The sequence below is a fragment of the Nerophis lumbriciformis genome, linkage group LG23, assembly GCF_033978685.3.
Source record: "Nerophis lumbriciformis linkage group LG23, RoL_Nlum_v2.1, whole genome shotgun sequence".
Taxonomy (NCBI): Eukaryota; Metazoa; Chordata; class Actinopteri; order Syngnathiformes; family Syngnathidae; genus Nerophis; species Nerophis lumbriciformis.
In genome coordinates, this window is record NC_084570.2 from 5966232 (window position 1) to 5978409 (window position 12178).

Below are 12178 nucleotides of genomic sequence, written 5' to 3' on the forward strand. Positions count from 1 at the left end.
TGTCAGTCACGAGGATATTTGCATTGTAAAGTTGAATGCAGGTGTTGGAGGCTTGCATATTTGAAAGGGGAAGACCTTCCATTTCAGTTTATTGGCTTTCTGCACATATACACTATATTGCCAAAAGTATTTGGCCACCCATCCAAATGATCAGAATCAGGTGTCCTAATCACTTGACCCGGCCACAGGTGTATAAAATCAAGCACTTAGGCATGGAGACTGTTTCTACAAACATTTGTGAAAGAATGGGCCGCTCTCAGAAGCTCAGGGATTTCCAGCGTGGAACTGTCATAGGATGCCACCTGTGCAACAAATTTCCTCGCTCCTAAATATTCCAAAGTCAACTGTCGGCTTTATTATCAGAAAATGGAAGAGTTTGGGAACAACAGCAACTCAGCCACCAAGTGGTAGGCCACGTAAACTGACAGAGAGGGGTCAGCATAATGCAAAGACTTTCTGCACAGTCATTTGCTACAGAGCTCCAAACTTCATGTGACCTTCCAAATAGCCCACGTACAGTACGCAGAGAGCTTCATGTAATGGGTTTCCATGGCCGAGCAGCTGCATCTAAGCCATACATCACCAAGTCCAAGAGTCGGATGCAGTGGTGTAAAGCACGTCACCACTGGACTCTAGAGCAGTGGAGACGCCTTCTCTGGAGTGATGAATCACGCTTTTCCATCTGGCAATCTGATGGACGAGTCTGGGTTTGGAGGTTGCCAGGATAACGGTACATTTTCGGACTGCATTGTGCCAAGTGTGAAATTTGGTGGAGGAGGAATTATGGTGTGGGGTTGTTTTTCAGGAGTTGGGTTTGGCCCCTTAGTTCCAGTGAAAGGAACTTTGAATGTTCCAGGATACCAAAACATTTTGGACAATTCCATGCTCCCAACCTTATGGGAATAGTTTAGAGCGGGCCCCTTCCTCTTCCAACATGACTGTGCACCAGTGCACAAAGCAATGTCCATAAAGACATGGATGACAGAGTCTGGTGTGGATGAACTTGACTGGCCTGCACAGAGTCCTGACCTGAACCCGATAGAACGCCTTTGGGATGAATTAGAACGAAGACTGAGAGCCAGGCCTTCTCGACCAACATCAGTGTGTGACCTCACCAATGCACTTTTGGAAGAATGGTCGAACATTCCCACAAACACACTCCACAACCTTGTGGACAGCCTTCCCAGATACGTTGAAGCTGTAATAGCTGCAAAAGGTGGACCGACATCATATTGAAAGCTATGGGTTAGGAATGGGATGGCACTTCAAGTTCATATGTGAGTCAAGGCTGGTGGCCAAATATTTTTGGCAATATAGTGTATATCGTTATCACAGGAGGCTGCAATATATTTATATTGCGTTATTGCCTATCCCAAATGAACAGATGAATTAACTGTTAAGACACCGCCAGCTTTTATTTGAATTGCATTGAAACTTGAGCTCTCACCGCTGCATCAGGGTAAATGTTGAATGTTTACACAGCACAGATAGTCACCAAGCCAAAATCCAGAGCAAGAAAAAAGGAAGCGCCGCCTCGTGTGTACAGGGCCTTTGTTTGAATAATTAATGGTTAACGTAAATGCGTTATGCTGGGGTGCAAAGGTGCGTCCAGGCAATTTCACCTTCAACTTAATCTGAAAGCCCTCAGGTGCGTGTTGGCCGGTGATGATTGATGGCTTCTAAAGCAGTCTGACAGGTACAACTCGGAGAGAAAGGCATGATGGGGCGGAGGAAGCGATGCCTAAAACTTGTCTGCCTTTCTAAAGACGCCGTCACATTAATACTGTGCACACTGCAAAAAGTCAGTGCTCAAAAACAAGAAAAAAAAATACAAAAATGAGGGGTATTTTTATTTGAACTAAGCAAAATTATCTGCCAATAGAACAAGAAAATTTGGCTTGTCAAGACTTTCCAAAACAAGTAAAATTAGCTAGCCTCAATGAACCCAAAAATAGCTTAAAATAAGTATATTCTCACTAATAACAAGTGCACTTTTCTTGGTAGAAAAAAAAAGAGACCTTTTTGCTCAATATGTTGAAAAATATTCTTAAATTAAGTAAATGCTAGTGCCATTATCTTGACATAATGATATGCGCTCGGCATCATGATTTTTTCATGCTTGAAGTAAGAAATTATTACTTTAAAAAAAGTAGTTTTATACTTGTGAGTGTTGATGACACAGCTTTGCAACAGTTGATATTCTAGTTTCAAGCATGTTTTACTCAATATAGGTCATAACATCTCAGCAACGAGCTGTAATATCTTACTGAGATCATTTAGGACCAAAAGTAGGAATGTCCGATAATGGCTTTTTTGCCGATATCCGATATTGTCCAACTCTTAATTACCGATACCGATATCAACCGATACCGATATATACAGTCGTGGAATTAACACATTATTATGCCTAATTTGGACAACCAAATATGGTGAAGATAAGGTCCTTTTTAAAAAAAATAATTGAATAAAATAAGACAAATAAATTAAAAACATTTTCTTGAATAAAAAAGAAAGTAAAACAATATAAAAACAGTTACGTAGAAACTAGTAATTAATGAAAATGAGTAAAATTAACTGTTAAAGGTTAGTACTATTAGTGGACCAGCAGCACGCACAATCATGTGTGCTTACGGACTGTATCCCTTGCAGACTGTATTGATATATATTGATATATAATGTAGGAACCAGAATATTAATAACAGAAAGAAACAACCCTTTTGTGTGAATGAGGTTTTTTGGGTTGGTGCACTAATTGTAAGTGTATCTTGTGTTTTTTATGTTGATTTAAAAAACAAAAACAAAAAAAAACGATACCGATAATAAAAAAAAAACGATACCGATCATTTCCGATATTACATTTTAAAGCATTTATCGGCCGATAATCTCTAACCAAAACCTCTAAAACAAGTAAAAGACTCTAACATAAAATCTGCTTAGTTAGACTTAGACTTTCTTTTTATTGTCATTCAAATTTGAACTTTACAGCACAGATAAGAACGAAATTTCGTTACATAAGCTCATGGTCGTGCAGGATAAAAAAGCAATAAGGTGTATATATAAATAAATAAATATATATAAATAACATATATTTGTATATATATATATATATAAATAATATATATATATATATATATATATATATATATATATATATATATATATATATATATATATATATATATATAATAAATATATATAAATATATATAAATAAATAGATTACTGTACAGATAAATATATTGCACTTTTTCACATGCGTCCACATTTATGGATGTATGTTATATTGTCTTTTTTATTCCAGCGAGATAATCCATTTTGGGGGGAGTTGAGGGGATAATTTAATTATGATGCGTTCAAGAGTCTTACGGCCTAAGGGAAGAGCTGTTACAGAACCTGGAGGTTCTGCTTCGGATGCTGCGGAACCTCTTTCTAGAGTCCAGCAGTGAAAACAGTCCTTGGTGGGGGTGGGAGGAGTCTTTGCAGATTTTTGCGATCTCCTGGATAGGAGGAAGAGGAGTCCTGATGATATTTTCTGCCGTCCTCACCACTCTCTGGAGAGACTTACAGTCTGAGGCACTGCAGGCTCCAGTCCAGACAGAGATGCTGTTGGTCAGCAGGCTCTCTATAGTGCCTCTGTAGAATGTGCTGAGAATGGGGGGAGGGAGCTGTGCTCTTTTCATCCGACGCAAAAAGTGCATGCGCTGCTGAGCTCTTTTTACAAGAGCTCCGGTGTGTAGGGACCAGGTTATATTGTCAGTTATCTGCACCCCCAGGATCTTGGTGCTGCTTACTATCTCCACCGGTGTGCCGTTGATGTAGAATGGAGCGTGGCTGGACTGGTGCTTCCTGAAGTCAATGATGATCTCCTTGGTCTTGTTGACATTCAGGACCAGGTTGTTGGTTCTGCACCAGTCAACCAGATGTTTCACCTCTTCCCTGTAGTCACGGATGAGGCCCACTACTGTCGTGTCGTCCGCATACTTCACAATGTGGTTAGTAGTGGACCTGACGCAGCAGTCATGAGTCATCAACGTGAACAGCAGCGGACTCAGGACGCAGCCCTGGGGGGAGCCGGTGCTCAGGGAGATGGCACTGGAGGTGTTGTTGCCCACTCTCACAGATTGGGGTCTGTCTGTGAGGAAGTCAAGCAGCCAGTTGCAAAGTGGGGTACTGAATCCAAGGGGGACCAGTTTGCTCACCAAGTGCTGCGGGATGATGGTGTTGAATGCTGAGCTGAAGTCTAGGAACAACATCCGCACGTGTGTGTCCTTTCCTTCCAGATCTTCTAAGCTCAGGTGGAGTGCAGAGGAGATGGCGTCCTCTGTCGAGTGAGAAGAATTATCTTATCAGACAGAAAATAAGCATATATCACCTTTATTTGAGATATTTAATCTTACTTAGATTTCAGTTTTTGCAGTGCAGTGTTTTTACTAGAATGATTTGATATCATCACACATATGTTTGGTTTTAAATCAGGATTTGGAGCAGTGCACAAATTAAAAATCTCTGCTAGCAGCACACAGACTGCTTCTGCCTGTTGGCAGGCGAGGTTTATCAAGCTGCTCAGATTCATTTCCTGCGTCTCAGATGATGAAGTCAAATCTGCGGATTAGGTCAGATCCCCACTATCCGCCCCCTTTATGCCCCCCCTATGTCTCCTCATGCTGCTTCTCTGGCCCTCGGCTCCTACAGGAGGTCAAAACTGATGTCGAGATGGAGAGCGTTCTTCCTTCCCAGGGACAGGAGAGGAAGCGCGTGTTTGTTTAACCTTGTAGTCATGCACTTTCAAACCCTCCAGCATGACGAGAAACTTAAAAAGAGGTGCTTTGGAGTTACTGCAGAGCTGCCTAGGCATGTTATCAGACAACAAGTCTTCGGTTTAGAGATTACAAGTTCCTGAAAAAGATCATTAGTCTATTATAATGGATTTCATAGTAAGCAAGAGTCAGTGACTGTCATACTTGGGTGAGATATTACTTCCTGTTTGACCTCTTTTTCTTATTTGCCAAAGATGCATGAGCAGTCCTTTCCCTTTTCTGACATCCTTGCAGGACATCCCTAAAAAAGTCCCTACAGAACGTGCAAGTGCACTGCAAAAACTGAAAACTAAGTAAGATTAAATATCTCAAATAAGGGTGATATTTGCTTATTTTCTGTCCGATAAGATAATTCTTCCCACTAAGCAGATTTTATGTTAGTGTTTTACTTGTTTTAGGGGTTTTGGTCCTAAATGATCTCAGTAAGATATTACAGCTTGTTGCTGAGATTTTATGACCTATATTGAGAAAAACATGCTTGAAACTAGAATATTAACTGTTGCAAAGCTGTGTCATCAACACTCACAAGTATAAAACTACTTTTTTAAAGTAATAATTTCTTACTTCAAGCATGAAAAAAAAAAATCAGGATGCGGAGCGCATATCATTATGTCAAGATAATGGCACTAGCATTTACTTAATTTAAGAATATTTTTCAACATATTGAGCAAAAAGGTCTCTTTTTTTTCTACCAAGAAAAGTGCACTTGTTATTAGTGAGAATATACTTTTTTAAGGTATTTTGGGTTCATTGAGGTTAGCTAATTTTACTTGTTTGGAAAGTCTTGACAAGCCGAATTTTCTTGTTCTATTGGCAGATAATTTTGCTTAGTTCAAGTAAAATACCCCTAATTTTTGTATTTTTTTTCTTGTTTTTGAACACTGACTTTTTTGCAGTGCAGACAGTAAAGTCTCTGCTGTGCCTTTTTGATGGTCCCTGAGGTGTTCATACTCCACGACAGGTCTTTTTCGACCTGGATCCCCAGAACCCTTTCCACATAGTCCCCGTTGATGTACAGTGGTTGGATGTTTATCGTTTTTTTCTTCCGGAAATCCATGATGAGCTCCTTCGTCTTGGTGGTGTTAAGGACCAGGTTGTTTTCCCTGCACCACCCAGTCAGCCGCTCCACTTCATTTCTGTAGGCAGACTCATCCCTCCCAGAAGTGTGTCCCAATCTTTAAATCATGGGCTGTTTTAAAGCACTTTTCAAATGATCAAAACAACTCACAATTTGATTCTGCGCAGTTGGCAGGTGTGTTTTTTGTCATTATAATCCTTGCCGTCCAGTGTTTATCTGTGCCTCAGTGTGATCGATAAGCTTTGAAAGTAATCTTTAGCCAAGTTAGCCGATTGTCCATTTGCTGTCAAATCTTCGTAAATTAGCATCACTCCTTCTCTTTAATCATTTTCCAAGTAAGAATAGACATACAGTTGTAATCAAAAGTTTACAGCTCAATTTTTTGTTTCATCTGACATCACATGGACAAAGATAAGACCTTCTGGAGGAAAGTTCTGTGGTCAGATGAAACAAAAATTGAGCTGTTTGGCCACAATACCCAGCAATATGTTGGCCTTTAATCCCAGGAACACCAATTCCTACCGTCAAGCATGGTGGTGGTAGTATTATGCTCTGGGCCTGTTTTGCTGCCAATGGAACTGGTGCTTTACAGAGAGTAAATGGGACAATGGAAAAAGGAGGATTACCTCCAAATTCTTCAGGACAACCTAAAATCATCAGCACAGAGGTTGGGTCTTGGGCGCAGTTGGGTGTTCCAACAGGACAATGACTCCAAACACACGTCAAAAGTGGTAAAAGAATGGCTAAATCAGGCTAGAATTAAGGTTTTAGAATGGCCTTGCCAAAGTCCTGACTTAAACATGTAGACAATGCTGAAGAAACAAATCAATGTCAGAAAACCAACACATTTAGCTAACTGAACTGCACCAATTTCCAAACTTCATGAATGTTTTTTGTGACCGATCACTCTATCACAAAAAAATTAGTTGTAGAAATTATTGGAAACTCAAGACAGCCATGACATTACTTCCTTCACAAGTGTATGTCAACTTTTGACCATGACTGTATGTGCATAAACAATCTGTTTACGACCTTGCAAATAGGTTTTTAACAAAATTAGAGCCCTCTAAACATAAAATAACACCAATATAGTCACCTTCATACTTGTTCCACCCGGTAGATTACAATACTCAATGATAGCCCGAAGGATCCTCCACGTATCATTGCTATGACCGCCCGGCCACTAAAACACGGCCACTAGGTGGAAATACTTGATCACATTCTGTGTAATTCCTCTAAGTTAGAACTGGGTTTCAATGTGCCGAAACCACAGGCCTGTGTTGTTCTGCAATAGCTTGGTCAACTTAACTGAACCCGCTACGACCATTAACTGTGTTGTTAGCATTCCATGAGAGTAAATGGGACAATGAAAAAAGGAGGATTACCTCCAAATTCTTCAGGACAACCTAAAATCATCAGCCCGGAGGTTGGGTCTTGGGCGCAGTTGGGTGTTCCAACAGGACAATGACCCCAAACACACGTCAAAAGTGGTAAAAGAATGGCTAAATCAGGCTAGAATTAAGGTTTTAGAATGGCCTTCCCAAAGTCCTGACTTAAACCTGTGGGCAATGCTGAAGAAACAAGTCAAAGTCAGAAAACCAACCAATTTCGCTGAACTGCACCAATTTTGTCAAGAGGAGTGGTTTAAAATTTAGACCCATAATAAATTCATAAAAGAACCAAACTTCATGAATGTTTTTTGTGACCAACAAGTATGTGCTCCAATCACTCTATCACAAAAAAATAAGAGTTGTAGAAATGATTAGAAACTCAAGACAGCCATGATATTATGTTCTTTACAAGTGTATGTAAACTTTTGACCACGACTGTATGTAACTAGTGTCCTAAATTGAACAATATAGCAGTTTAAAACAGTGGTCCCCAACCAGCGTGCCGCGGCCCAGTACCGGTCCGTGGATCGATTGGTGCCGGGCCGCACAAGAAATGAAAAAATTAAATAAATGTGTTTTTGTTTTTTTTGTATTAAATCAACATAAAAAACACAAGATACACTTACAATTAGTGCACCAACCCAAAAAACCTACCTCCTTCATTTATACTCATTCACACTCATTCGCACAAAAGGGTTGTTTCTTTCTGTTATTAATATTCTGGTTCCTACATTATATATCAATATATATCAATACAGTCTGCAAGGTATACAGTCTGTAAGCACACATGATTGTATTTCTTTATGACAAAAATAAATAAAATAAATAAATAAATCAGACAGAAAATAAGCAAATATCCCCCTTATTTGAGATATTTAATCTTACTTAGATTTCAGTTTTTGCAGTGTTATTGAAGACCAATCGTTCTTTCTTGACTTCCATGGTGTTTTTGACCAATTGTATTTAAGTGTTAGGGTTTCTATCCAAGGACACACAAACACACACACACATCTTTGTTAACACATACTGATGCAATCACACATGCGTGAGGCAGCACAGCAGTATACTGTACTGCAATTCACAACTTTATTTGGCCCATGGTTGGTTCCCTACAAGTTGTACATAGAAAAGCAAGAGACTGAGCCACCAACATATGGAATTCTTTGTTTGTCAATGATATGCAGGCAGACGGACTAGTTTGTTGCACGCGTTGTTTGGCCGTGCGATAACCGAGACGGTATATAAAAAACCGGGGCAAACCTTTCGATCAAATCCAATCCAATCATGCAAAAAACGGGGCATCCAAAAACAATGGTACCACTGTATACCTTTTGTTCATTAGATTGCAACTATGCCTGCAGTTTTGCTAACATGCATTCTCTCTTCTTTCCATCCCGCTCTTAGTGCGCCCTCAAGCAGACCCTCCAACGCCATCAGTGCAAACAGCTCTTCGAGTTTGGTAAGCACACTTTAATCAACAAAACGGGTTCCCACTGAGTCCAGGAGTTTTTTTTGTGGTTAAAATAAGTGAGTTGGTGTCAATGTGGAGCAGGAGTGGCTCAAGAGAGTGAGAGGAAGTGCTCCCGTCCTGGTCACTGTGGTTGTATAAATGTGAATGTACAGTATGTTTGGTAGTGGTTGGAGAATTAGCAGCCATGTTTCCGTCAGTCTACTGCAGGGCAAATATGGCTACAGCTGTAGATTATCACCATTATGTGTGACTGTAAAATGCTTAGAGTGTCTAGAAAGATGCTGTATTAATCCATTACATGTTTGTACATAACCTGCTTCTTGGATCAGTAATAGGGATGTGTCGATTGATCGGCAACCGATCAGTATCGAAATGATTTTTGTGAAAAAGTATGTGATCACCATTCATGACTTTCAATGGCAATCACAAAGCCTCTCTGGCTGACACTGTATTTGTTTTAGTCCCAAGCTTCGAGCAGCGAAGGTTAATAATACCGTATTTTCCAGACTGTAAGCGATCGGCATGTACCGTATTTTTCGGAGTATAAGTCGCTCCGGAGTATAAGTCGCACCGGCCGAAAATGCATAATATAGAAGGAAAAAAACATATATAAGTCGCACTGGAGTACAAGTCGCATTTTTTGGGAAAATTTATTTGATAAAACCCAACACCAAGAATAGACATTTGACAGGCAATTTAAAATAAAAAATAGTGAACAACAGGCTGAATAAGTGTACGTTATATGAGGCATAAATAACCAACTGAGAACGTGCCTGGTATGTTAATGTAACATATTATGGTAAGAGTCATTCAATTAACTATAACATATAGAACATGCTATACGTTTACCAAACAATCTGTCACTCCTAATCACTAAATCCCATGAAATCTTATACTTCTAGTCTCTTACGTGAATGAGATCAATAATATTATTTGATATTTTACGGTAATGTGTTAATCATTTCACACATACGTCGCTCCTGAGTATAAGTCGCACCCCCGTCCAAACTATGAAAAAAACTGCGACTTAATTATTTAACCAAAAAGTTGAGTTGTGATAAGTTAATGTTGGGTTATTCCCAACCAATCTATTGGGTTGTATTATTTAACCCAGAAGTTGAGGTATGCTAACTCAATGTTGGTCGATTCATAACCCAACTATTGGGTTGAATTTATTCAACACAAAAGCTGAGTTATGCTCACTACAATATTGGGTTATTCCAAACCCAACTATTGGGTTGTGCAATTGGCTTACTGTAATAAAAATGCCATGTTTGTTATAAATACAGTTAAAAACAATAAAATAAATAAAAATGCGTAATACGCTTTGTCTACCTGTGGCTGCCTCACTTCTCGTCTGCCTTGTTATTTTGATCATAAACACGGAATTTCCGCGATTTTAACCATGAAAATGATCAAAATATACAGGAACCACACCAAAATCACATAGAAAGCATAGACCAGGGGTATGGAACCTATGGCTCGAGAGCCAGATGTGGCTCTTTTGATGACTGCATTTGGCTCTCAGATCAATCTCAAATCCTGGCCGAGTCATACCAAAGACTATAAAAATGGGACCCATTACCTACCTGCTTGACACTCAGCATCAATGGTTGGAATTGGGGGTTAAATCACCAAAAATGATTCCCGGGCGTGGCACCGCTGCTGCCCACTGCTCCCCTCACCTCCCAGGGGGTGAACAAGGGGATGGGTTAAATGCAGAGGAAAAAATTCACCACACCTGGTAATCACAGTGTTAAAAATAACTTTCAAAATATAAAACATTCTCATGCATTTTAATCCATCCATCCGTTTTCTACCGCACCTGTTCAAGAAGTCGCATTAAAAGTAAGAAGTATTTTATTTATTATTGGTTAGCTTCAGAATAACAATGTTATTAAAAAGAATAAGAGACTTATTGTACTCTAAAAATGTTGGTCTTACTTAAAAATGCACACATTTAGTTGTATTCACTGTTAAAAAATATTATATGGCTCTCACGGAAATACATTTTAAAATATTTGGCTTTCATGGCTCTCTCAGCCAAAAAGGTTCCCGACCCCTGGCATAGACCAAAAGAGAAATATTAAAACTTATTTTATTTTATTACTTCGTTTTTGAACGTCTCATGGTTAAGCCTTTTACCCACCTGGTGGCTAGGTGAGGCACTGCCTCACTTGCCTCCCCTGACAGCACGTCACTGACAGCCACACACAAAGAAGTTGTAGACCTTCCAAGTTTCCATCTGTATTGTCATGTAGAATGGCGTCTGGAGCACAATATGATATGTCTGGGGACGCCACCCACGTATAATCCTTGATATCACTCAACAAATCTTTTTTTGATGACGTATAGGGATCTATTCCATTGCATAGTTAGATTTTTTTTCCTTCGTATCTGCTTTTTGCAGGAAGATTTAAGCCTCTTCTGTACTCAAATAGTTCGCCCGCTTGATTGACCACCACTGGTTCTCACAGTTAATGGTCGGTATCGGTATGGAGCGATCTCATTCATAGATGATAAAATCTTAATCGGAACATCCCCAGTCAGTACTAATACATGTTGTCATGGAAATGCATCTGTCATGTTTCTGTAAAAGACTAAGAAGGTCTGCAGGGCTCATAAACATCAGTACGGGCTCTCCTGGGACTCTGTCCCATTGAAGTTATTTTGGTCAGAACCGAGGTCTGTAGGGGGGGGAAGTCTGGCACGCAGCCACACATTATACATTGCACTACTTGGACTCATGACATTTCACACTCACTTTTCCCATGACTCACATCTAAGTGGCTACCAGATGATTAGTCCTGCCAGTCGTGGAGACAGGAAGGAAGAGGGGGTCATGGATAGGGAACATAAGCATATTTATGACCAGCACAAAGTGGTCCTTGCCTTCAACCTAATATATTTAGGCTTTTGTTTTAGCAGAACAACAGGAAAGTGCATGTGCACGTGTGAGGGACTATATTCAGCCGTGCTTCAAGAAAATTATTTATTTTTTTTGTCTATAATTAGCATGCTAACAATGTGTTTTCTCCCGGCCTGACAGTGGCTGGGTTTGTCTTGGCAGATGCATTTTGAGGGCATCAATTAAAGGGCGTGTGTTGGTGAAGGCGTTTGTGATGCAAGCAGTTAGTATCAGTCATTGTGTACCAAGATGGCTGTGGAAAGAAAGCAGTTGTGTTGGAAACAGTAGATGACTATGAAGCAGAGATGCACAAATCATTTTTTTAAAGGGGAACATTATCACAATTTCAGAATGGTTAAAACCATTAAAAATCAGTTCCCAGTGGCTTATTATATTTTTCGAAGTTTTTTTCAAAACTTTACCCATCACGCAATATCCCTAAAAAAAGCTTCAAAGTGCCTGATTTTAACCATGGTTATAAACACCCGTCCATTTTCCTGTGACGTCACATAGT

General features: G+C 39.7%; 1 protein-coding gene across 7 annotated transcripts in view; it reads left to right on the forward strand.

The window, feature by feature from the left end:
* LOC133622495 (microtubule-associated protein tau-like) overlaps positions 1 to 12178 on the forward strand; it is a 130619-nt gene that overhangs the window by 53860 nt on the left and 64581 nt on the right. For all 7 annotated transcript variants that reach the window (XM_061985299.2, XM_061985301.2, XM_061985302.2 and 4 more), the window contains exon 3: positions 8690 to 8744. The gene's annotated coding sequence lies outside the window, so the exon portion shown is untranslated. The remainder of the gene's footprint in view (positions 1 to 8689; positions 8745 to 12178) is intronic.